Below are 8,324 nucleotides of genomic sequence, written 5' to 3' on the forward strand. Positions count from 1 at the left end.
CTAATGTGGTGGATCACGACACACTATGAAGACAACACTCCCCTGAGGTTTACTGTGTGGAGTAGGTATTTTGTCCCTCTGGGGACCCCGTAGCTGCTTTTGAAACGACTTTGAAGAAAGCAGATTTGGCTGGAAATTAGTTGTAACAAAGTCAGATATGCATAATATAATGTGTGTGTGTGTGTGCACGCGCGCAGAGGTCTGTCCTTACAGCAAGTGAGAGGAACAAATGATCATATCAAGTATATGATAATCAGAGGCTTTGCGATGTGAAATGACTTGTTATCCTGGAGAATACTTGCCAAGCCTTTTCTCCTCTTTACCTCTGTTCATAGCACAGAGAGAGAAAGGATGAGGAGAGAGAGAGGATAGAGAGAAAAAGGAGAGAGCGATGGAGAAAGATAGAGGAGTAAGAGAAAAAATAGGAACTCAACAGAGAAATAAAGGAGGACTGTATTAGAATGACAAATCCCTAATTGAACTACTTCCATAATGAGATTTTTCCTGATCTGGTAATTCTGGGCAGCATCTTGCTGGGGGCTTGGCTCTGCTGCCGGGAGCCTGGGACTAAAGCTTCCCTGCTCTACATCACGTTGAACTGGCTGTCTGCAGCACAGACGCCTGCCAGAGCTCCACACAGAGCTCCACACAGAGCTCCACACAGAGCTCCACACCACCCTGAGCCCTCTCATTACAGCCTGTGGAGCTTTAGATCTGGTAATTATTCCCCTTTAATAACTAATAGCCACACAATGACTATGGAGGAGACTGAGGTCATGGTTTAATGTTCTAAAAGTATGATGGGGAATAATGTTACAGGGTTCAAGGCTTTCTGCTGCCTCTCTCACACATACACCCCAGATCATCATACACACACACTGACAGACATAACCATGTAACCTAAGAAATACATCATTATTTCTGTGTTCTTCTCTTGGACCCTCATCGGTGAGCCAGACACACACATCTGCATAGGTCACCACTCTAGTCTCAACTCAATGCAGTGAAACCATTGGATGGCTTTCTTCCAATACACTTCATTGGCCTCCTTTCCTCATCTCCTTTCCTACATAACAATTTATGGGGGGTAGCCAAAGTGAATCAGAGGGGGTCTGTGAGGGGAGAGAGTTTACTCAACAAAACAAGCAAGTCGTTTTTGTTAACTTTTCAGTTCTCTGTAATGTTTTCATATTTCTATACTAGTGCTAAATGGATTATTAAAAGAATGATGTTGAATATTATGATTCAATTTGTATTATTATTATTCCTATTGAAGTACGGATCTATAGGAGGATGCTGCTGTTTTGGGGAGATGGGTGGGCAGCGGTGGGTTGATAGAGATGAGGGGTGACGGGTACGTCCTCTCCATAGCAACCACCTGATGTTAAATCCTAGACAAAAAAATATTCTATCTGTCCAAGCTGGCATGATGTATCGTCTGTTCCTGCAGTGTTAAAGTGTGTGTCTGACAATTTGTCTTTTATTCTATGTTTCTCAGTTTCAGGCTGAGCACCTAATTATTTTGTGGTATCCATCATACTGGGTCGTTCCACTGATAGTGTCTTTTGGGTAGTGTAATAGCTATTGATTTCACTTCATTTCAACGTTCTGTCATAAAGAGCACATGTTCAACTTCATAACAAACATGTTTTATCTCCAGAGGTTAAAAGAAGAAAAATGACCATAAAAGTTGACAAAGTAACAGGGTTGAATGTAACAGGTTTGATGAGTTCATCTTGAACCAGCCAAGCTTACTGTGTGCAACAGGGAGGGGCAACAATGTGAACTTGTTTTGAAATGTGTATTCATTTATTGACAATATGGTGAGAGTTTAAAAGTAGAATGAAAATAGCATATGCAGGAGAGGTAAGAAGAAAAAAAACCTGAGACTTGTAGGCACCTCCCCCTTTCTAACGTTGACAAAAGATAACCATACAAAAAAGTATGTAAAATGTTTAAGGTAGATTAGTGCTAAAATGTTGTTTATTAAACAACTAATTGACCGACGTCTGTTCAATTAGTTGAATTCCATTTAGTTAGTTCTTTAGAGGGAAATAAAATCACGCACGAGAGAAATCAAATCAAGAATTATGTGGGACGTAGGGTTGAAGGGAGTTGTAGTTTTCATTAAGCAAATATTCAACCTTGTTCAGTGCAGAAACGTGGTAATTAACTACAATGAACCTAATCCATTGCGCTTGCTGTTTCTGGCTCAAACAGAGACCTGATACTAGTTGCCACTACCACTGCAACATAAACCCTACCTATTTCTACAATTTATCTTCATAAAATGTTACTTTAAACCTTAACCACACTGCTAACATTTTGCCTAACCCTCACCTTAAATCAAGACCAAAAATCGAATTTTTGTTTTCATGAATTTGTACAATATAGCCAATTTTGACTGTCACTATCTCATGGAAACTGACAGAGACTTATACAGTTTTAAGCATGTTATGATATCTTTATTTTACTAGGCAAGTCAGTTAAGAACAAATTCTTATCTACAATGACAACCTACCCCAGACAACACTGGGATAATTGTGAGCCGCCGTACGGGACTCCCAATCACGGCCGGATGTGACACAGCCTGGATTCGAAAGTGTGCTTTATCTATTTTGAAGAAGTAGTAAATTGATTTCAGCTCTGGAGCTGACATAGCCTGAGCAGAGACGAGATGTTGACTTTTAAGTAATGAAAAACAATATAGTCATCAAATATATACTAGTAATATAACCAAGTGAAATATTTTATTATTTCATAGTAATTTCCTATTTTTCAATTGATGTCTACCCAATGTGGATCTGACAGAAACAATGGAATATTTTCAATGTTTTGGCAATAGATGTTCATTATTTTTGGCCTTGGAATTTCTGTTAAAAAATACAATAATTTTAATGTCATTATTTCATAATGCTTTTAATGTTTAAAAACTAAAATTGAAAATCGTGATAATCTTTCATTAATCTAACTGAAACTGAACCAACCTCAAAAAGCACTAATCGCTCAGCACTAATACAGATAAACAGATAATTGGAGATTTACGCAGTTTTGCATATAAAGGAGAACAAACAAAAAGTGGTGGGCCTCCACCCCTAATCCTCATCCCATTCCCCCCATCCCAACTCAGGCAACATGTCACCATCCAATAAATCATTTTTATGAAAACCCACAATAAACATATACTATTGGAATTTTTTCATGATTTAGTTTAGTTAGAGCGTAGATGTGCAGCATGTCATCCAACTGTTGAATTGAGTGTTTTATCAAAATGTACACACATAATGTCACAAGGACATAAATGTGAAAAATTCTCAAGGATGATCAATGGAAACAGGTTACAGCTGACCTAAGCTCCATTTTGAGTCTCATAGCAAAGGGTCTGAATACTTATGTAAATACATTTTTTTTAGACATTTGCAAACATTTCTAAAAACCTGTTTTCGCTTTGTCATTATGGTGTATTGTATGTAGATTGATGAGGGGAAAAAGTTATTTTATCAAATTTATAATAAGGCTGGGTAGCCTAGTGGTTAGAGTGTTGGTCTAGTAACTGGAAGGTTACAAGTTCAAACCCCTGAGCTGCCAAGGTACAAATCTGTCATTCTGCCCCTGAGCAGGCAGTTAACCCACTGTTCCTAGGCTGTCATTGAAAATAAGAAATAAATAAAGGTAAAATAATAAATAAATTATGGGGCATAGTTTGAGTAGATTGTAGATTGAGGAGAAAAAACAAACAATGTGATCAATTTTAGAATAAGGATGCAACTTAACAAAATGTGGAAAAGGTCAAGGGGTCTGAACATTTTCGGAATGCACTCTGTTAGAAAGCTCAGGATGTTAGTTTTTTTTGTTGACACCCCTTATTTTTTGGGGGGGGCACAAAACTACCTCCATACTTCCACTTATTTGTATGGGTTACCTTCAGATGAGTCCCGTGAAACGTGTAGTAGTCGTAGCAAACGGAGAACACCATCGTATTTGTGAGAGTCTCCTCTTTCCATAGAGTGGTCATAAAAGTTTGTAGGCCAAACCGTTCGGACGCAATAGATGTTTCGTGAGAAGACCAATTTTCGGGATGTCTCATGGTCTGACAAACACCTCTGTAACTCCAAATAACACCGTAGCTCAGCCACCTTCCATCGCAGATGCGGAAAGTCAACATAGGCAGATGCAGAAAGTCAACATAGGCAGATGCAGAAAGTCAACATAGGCAGATGCAGAAAGTCAACATAGGCAGATGCAGAAAGCCAACATAGGCAGATGCAGAAAGTCAACATAGGCAGATGCAGAAAGTCAACATAGGCAGATACGGAAAGTCAACATAGGCAGATACAGAAAGTCAACATAGGCAGATGCAGAAAGTCAACATAGGCAGATGCAGAAAGCCAACATAGGCAGATGCAGAAAGTCAACATAGGCAGATGCAGAAAGTCAACATAGGCAGATACGGAAAGTCAACATAGGCAGATACAGAAAGTCAACATAGGCAGATGCAGAAAGTCAACATAGGCAGATGCAGAAAGCCAACATAGGCAGATGCAGAAAGCCAACATAGGCAGATGCAGAAAGCCAACATAGGCAGATGCAGAAAGTCAACATAGGCAGATGCAGAAAGCCAACATAGGCAGATGCAGAAAGCCAACATAGGCAGATGCAGAAAGTCAACATAGGCAGATGCGGAAAGTCAACATAGGCAGATGCGGAAAGTCAACATAGGCAGATGCAGAAAGTCAACATAGGCAGATGCAGAAAGTCAACATAGGCAGATGCGGAAAGTCAACATAGGCGGATGTGGTGGATTGAGACGCAGCCTGATGGATTTTGAAGGGATTTTTCTATTATGTTACTTAGATTGACACACGGGTGCATCAACAGACACTTAGGGATAAAGTAGTGAGACTACTTTCTGGAGGACGATGCCATGCTGACTCACATGCGTTTCCAATTTGTGGGTGGGGCTAAGGCTTAAGAGAGTGTGATTATGCTGAATGGGTGTAAACAAAGAAGAGCTCTCTAGGAGGTGTGAAAATCTCATAAAAATCTTTCAAAGGGCATTTTCTCATAATTGTCTCAAGTGGGACAACAAGTTTCCCATTTATCCTCCAACTACAGTGTATGATATACTATTTTGAAGCTCAGTCTGTACTTTTATACAAAAATAAAAATAAGCAAATCCCTTACGTTCGATTTACAGAGTGTACAAAACATTAAGGACAACTTCTTAATATTGAGTTGCACCTGCCCCGGTTGCCCTCAGAAGAGCCCCAATTCGTCGGGGCATGGACTCTACAAGGTGTCGAAAGTGTTCCAAAGGGATGCTGGTCCATGTTGACTCCAATGATTCCCACAGTTGTGTCAAGTTAGCTGGATGTCCTTTGGGTGGTGGACCATTCTTGATACACACGGGAAACGGTTGAGCGTGAAAAACCCAGCAGCGTTGCAGTTCTTTTCACAAATGGGTGCACCTGGCACCCACTGCCATACCCCATTCAAAGGCACTGAAATCTTGTGTCTTTCCCATTCACCTCTGAATGGCACACATACACAGTCCATGTCTCAATTGTCTCACGGCTTAAACATTCTTATTTAACCCGTCTCCTCCCCTTCATCTACACTTATTGAAGTGTATTTAACAAGTGACATCAATAAGAGATCATAGCTTTAACCTGGATTCATTTGGTCAGTTTATGTCATTGGAAGCGCACATAATGTACATGTATGGTATGCAGAATTGGGTATTTCTAGGAATTTGTTGAATATTGTATACAGTAGGTGTTGAGTGATAGAGAATTCTGACAGAAATCTATCTTAATATGCTAGCTCTACTATGGGCAGACATGAGAGGATAATGTCTATCATGTTCTTGATGATGATAGAAGGTGGGTGGAGGGCATGGGGGAGGTGGTGGGCAAGGGTCATCTCCCAGGTATCTATCAGCAAAACATCCAGACCCCTGAACATTGCCCTGAGCACCCCATCCAGCTGCACTGAGAACCAGTCACTATTGTACAGGCTCACTTTCGGGTCCAGGGCCTGGAAGTTGGCTGAGCGCAACACCACCAGGGTCCCCGAAGCCCGGTCCAGAAGCCGCACCACCGCCCGCCAAATGTGGCGTAGTCGGCGAATGTAGAGCTGCACAGGGAAGGTGCTGAAATGGGACCATACACTGATAAATCACCACAGTGTTTAACCTGCCAGTCAGGCCTTCCAGCTCATTAGCTACATAGCGCATCTCACTGGCGATGACAGTGTTGAAGCGGATTGGAGGACCGTGACAACGGTATTTCAGCAGGATGTTGTGGGTGCTGTCCACTGCCGTGAAAGGCCCCACATTCTTAGGACTGTAAAGGTTGAACTCCTTCAGGTCTGTCACAAAGAGGAAGGGAGAGTTGGAAGTTGGACAAACAGAGGAGAGCGTTAGAAAGCACCTGAGGCAGCAGAGAGTGAAAGATGCCGCAGGACTCACCTGGTACTAAGGTGTTGAGGTACTCAAACCATTGTCTGACAGTATAGTCTCTGTACATGTACACCACCTTGCCCTTCAGACACTGAGTGGCAGACGAGTCGATAAACAGGAGCATCATACCACCACCCAGCACTCGCTATGACCCTTGGAAGTAATACCCGGAAGGAGTGATCCTGGTAGACTCTGTCTTCATGCTGCTTCTCTCCACATCTGCTATGTCTGAAAGAGGAAAGCAAGCATCTTGTACCAGCTAGCATCATCACTTTACAGGCAATAGAGGTGCTTTCTCACCTTACAAAACTGTAGATGCAGTGGTTGGCTTGAATACTGTCCTGAACACCCAGAAACTCTCAAGGGTTGAATGATACAGCCACAAAGCAGAGCTGAGCAGTTAGTAAGCTGGCTAGCTAGTGTTAAAAAGATAAACACATAGTTGTACTGTGGTATCTCCTTGCTCGCCTACCTTTTTTCCCCAGGCAGCACAATGACACTGTCAGACCCTGAAGGATGAATGGGAACTTGGATGTTTACACCACTGAGAAAAAGTGGAGAAGTAATCATATTTCAATGTTAAATAAACACATTGCAGCAAGCAATCTGATACATTGGAAACAAAGTCTGAGAAAACATTTCACACTTCTAAACTCATTCACTTACATACTGTAAAACTCACTAACCTCTGAAAGAGCAATGCCTCCTTGTTCACGAGCAGATGGTTCACATAGGGTCCCCTGGCGTGGTTGATCCGTGTGTCACAGCTCAGCAGCTTGGGCTTGTAGCAGTACCAGGGCTCCCCTGTGTGGGGGTCTGTGAAATTGCACAGCGGCTTCTGGTTCGTCGGCAGACACAGGTTACATACAGTTGTCTGGGACAGTTTTCCAGAGCGGAACAGACTCTGAAAGGGAATCCGGTCGGGCCGTTCCTCTCGTATCCATTGTAGAATGTAAATTGCCTCTCTAGAATGGACCAGGGTCATCTTCACCCTTGCAGACCCCTGGCATAGTAACGGGAAAATGGCAGTAGGCAGAGTAGGTCCCATTCCTGTGGTCCAACACCTGTCCTGCAACGCCTGCCCCCAACTTGGAGGAATGCAGCCGGGCCAGCAAGAAGTCTCCACCATAGCTTTTGGGACACCCCTGGAAGTCATGCATATGGACCAGAGCCTCCAACTAGTCCCCCACGTGCAACTTTCTCCTGCCCCCTGCTGGCAGGATCACAAAAAGCCTGTGTGCAGGGTCACTGGTCTGGTTCAGGGACACATTCACCGAATGGGGCTAAGGCTGTGGCCAGGTGATTATCTCCTCCGGTGAGGGCTCCTGGCTACAGTAGTTCCGGAGAAGGGCCCTCTGGGAGGAAACCTGAGTTGATGCTGCTTTGGTGCTGGTAGAACATTGACACTGCTTGGCAGTTGAGCTGCTGCTGAGTAAAGAGGAGAGGTCACTAACAGGCATGCTACACTGGACACTAACTTTTGCAGAGCGTGTGACGCTTCCATTAATTTCAATGAAACCTGGACGTAAGCAGCACAGCTCTGTGAGAGGCTTGCGCTGTTCAGTGTAAAATTACGAGTTTGTACTCGTATTTGACGCACGACTCACACCCAAGAACACTTGATAAAGTGGCTTGCATTCTGCGGATGCTGGCAAAATCTATGCATCAAGTGTAGCATCTAAAAACCTACTGTTTTCGTGTATTTACATACACTAGCATAAAAACAGTCCACAGAAGCCAGAAGTTAAATACAATTCCATTCCAACTTACTGTGTCGATGGGCAAGACCTTTGATCATTATGAAGGCCGACTTTGAGACAAAATATATAAAGGATTGTATTATTAAACAGATTTTCCAAACGTG

At 42.6% G+C, this 8,324-nt stretch overlaps 1 pseudogene; it reads right to left on the bottom strand.

Annotated features, from left to right (window-relative positions):
• Positions 1-5,811: 5,811 nt before the first annotated feature.
• LOC112244152 lies at positions 5,812-7,920 on the bottom strand (annotated as a pseudogene).
• Between the last annotated feature and the right edge of the window lie 404 nt (positions 7,921-8,324).

Source organism: Oncorhynchus tshawytscha, linkage group LG03, assembly GCF_018296145.1.
Source record: "Oncorhynchus tshawytscha isolate Ot180627B linkage group LG03, Otsh_v2.0, whole genome shotgun sequence".
Lineage (NCBI taxonomy): Eukaryota > Metazoa > Chordata > Actinopteri > Salmoniformes > Salmonidae > Oncorhynchus > Oncorhynchus tshawytscha.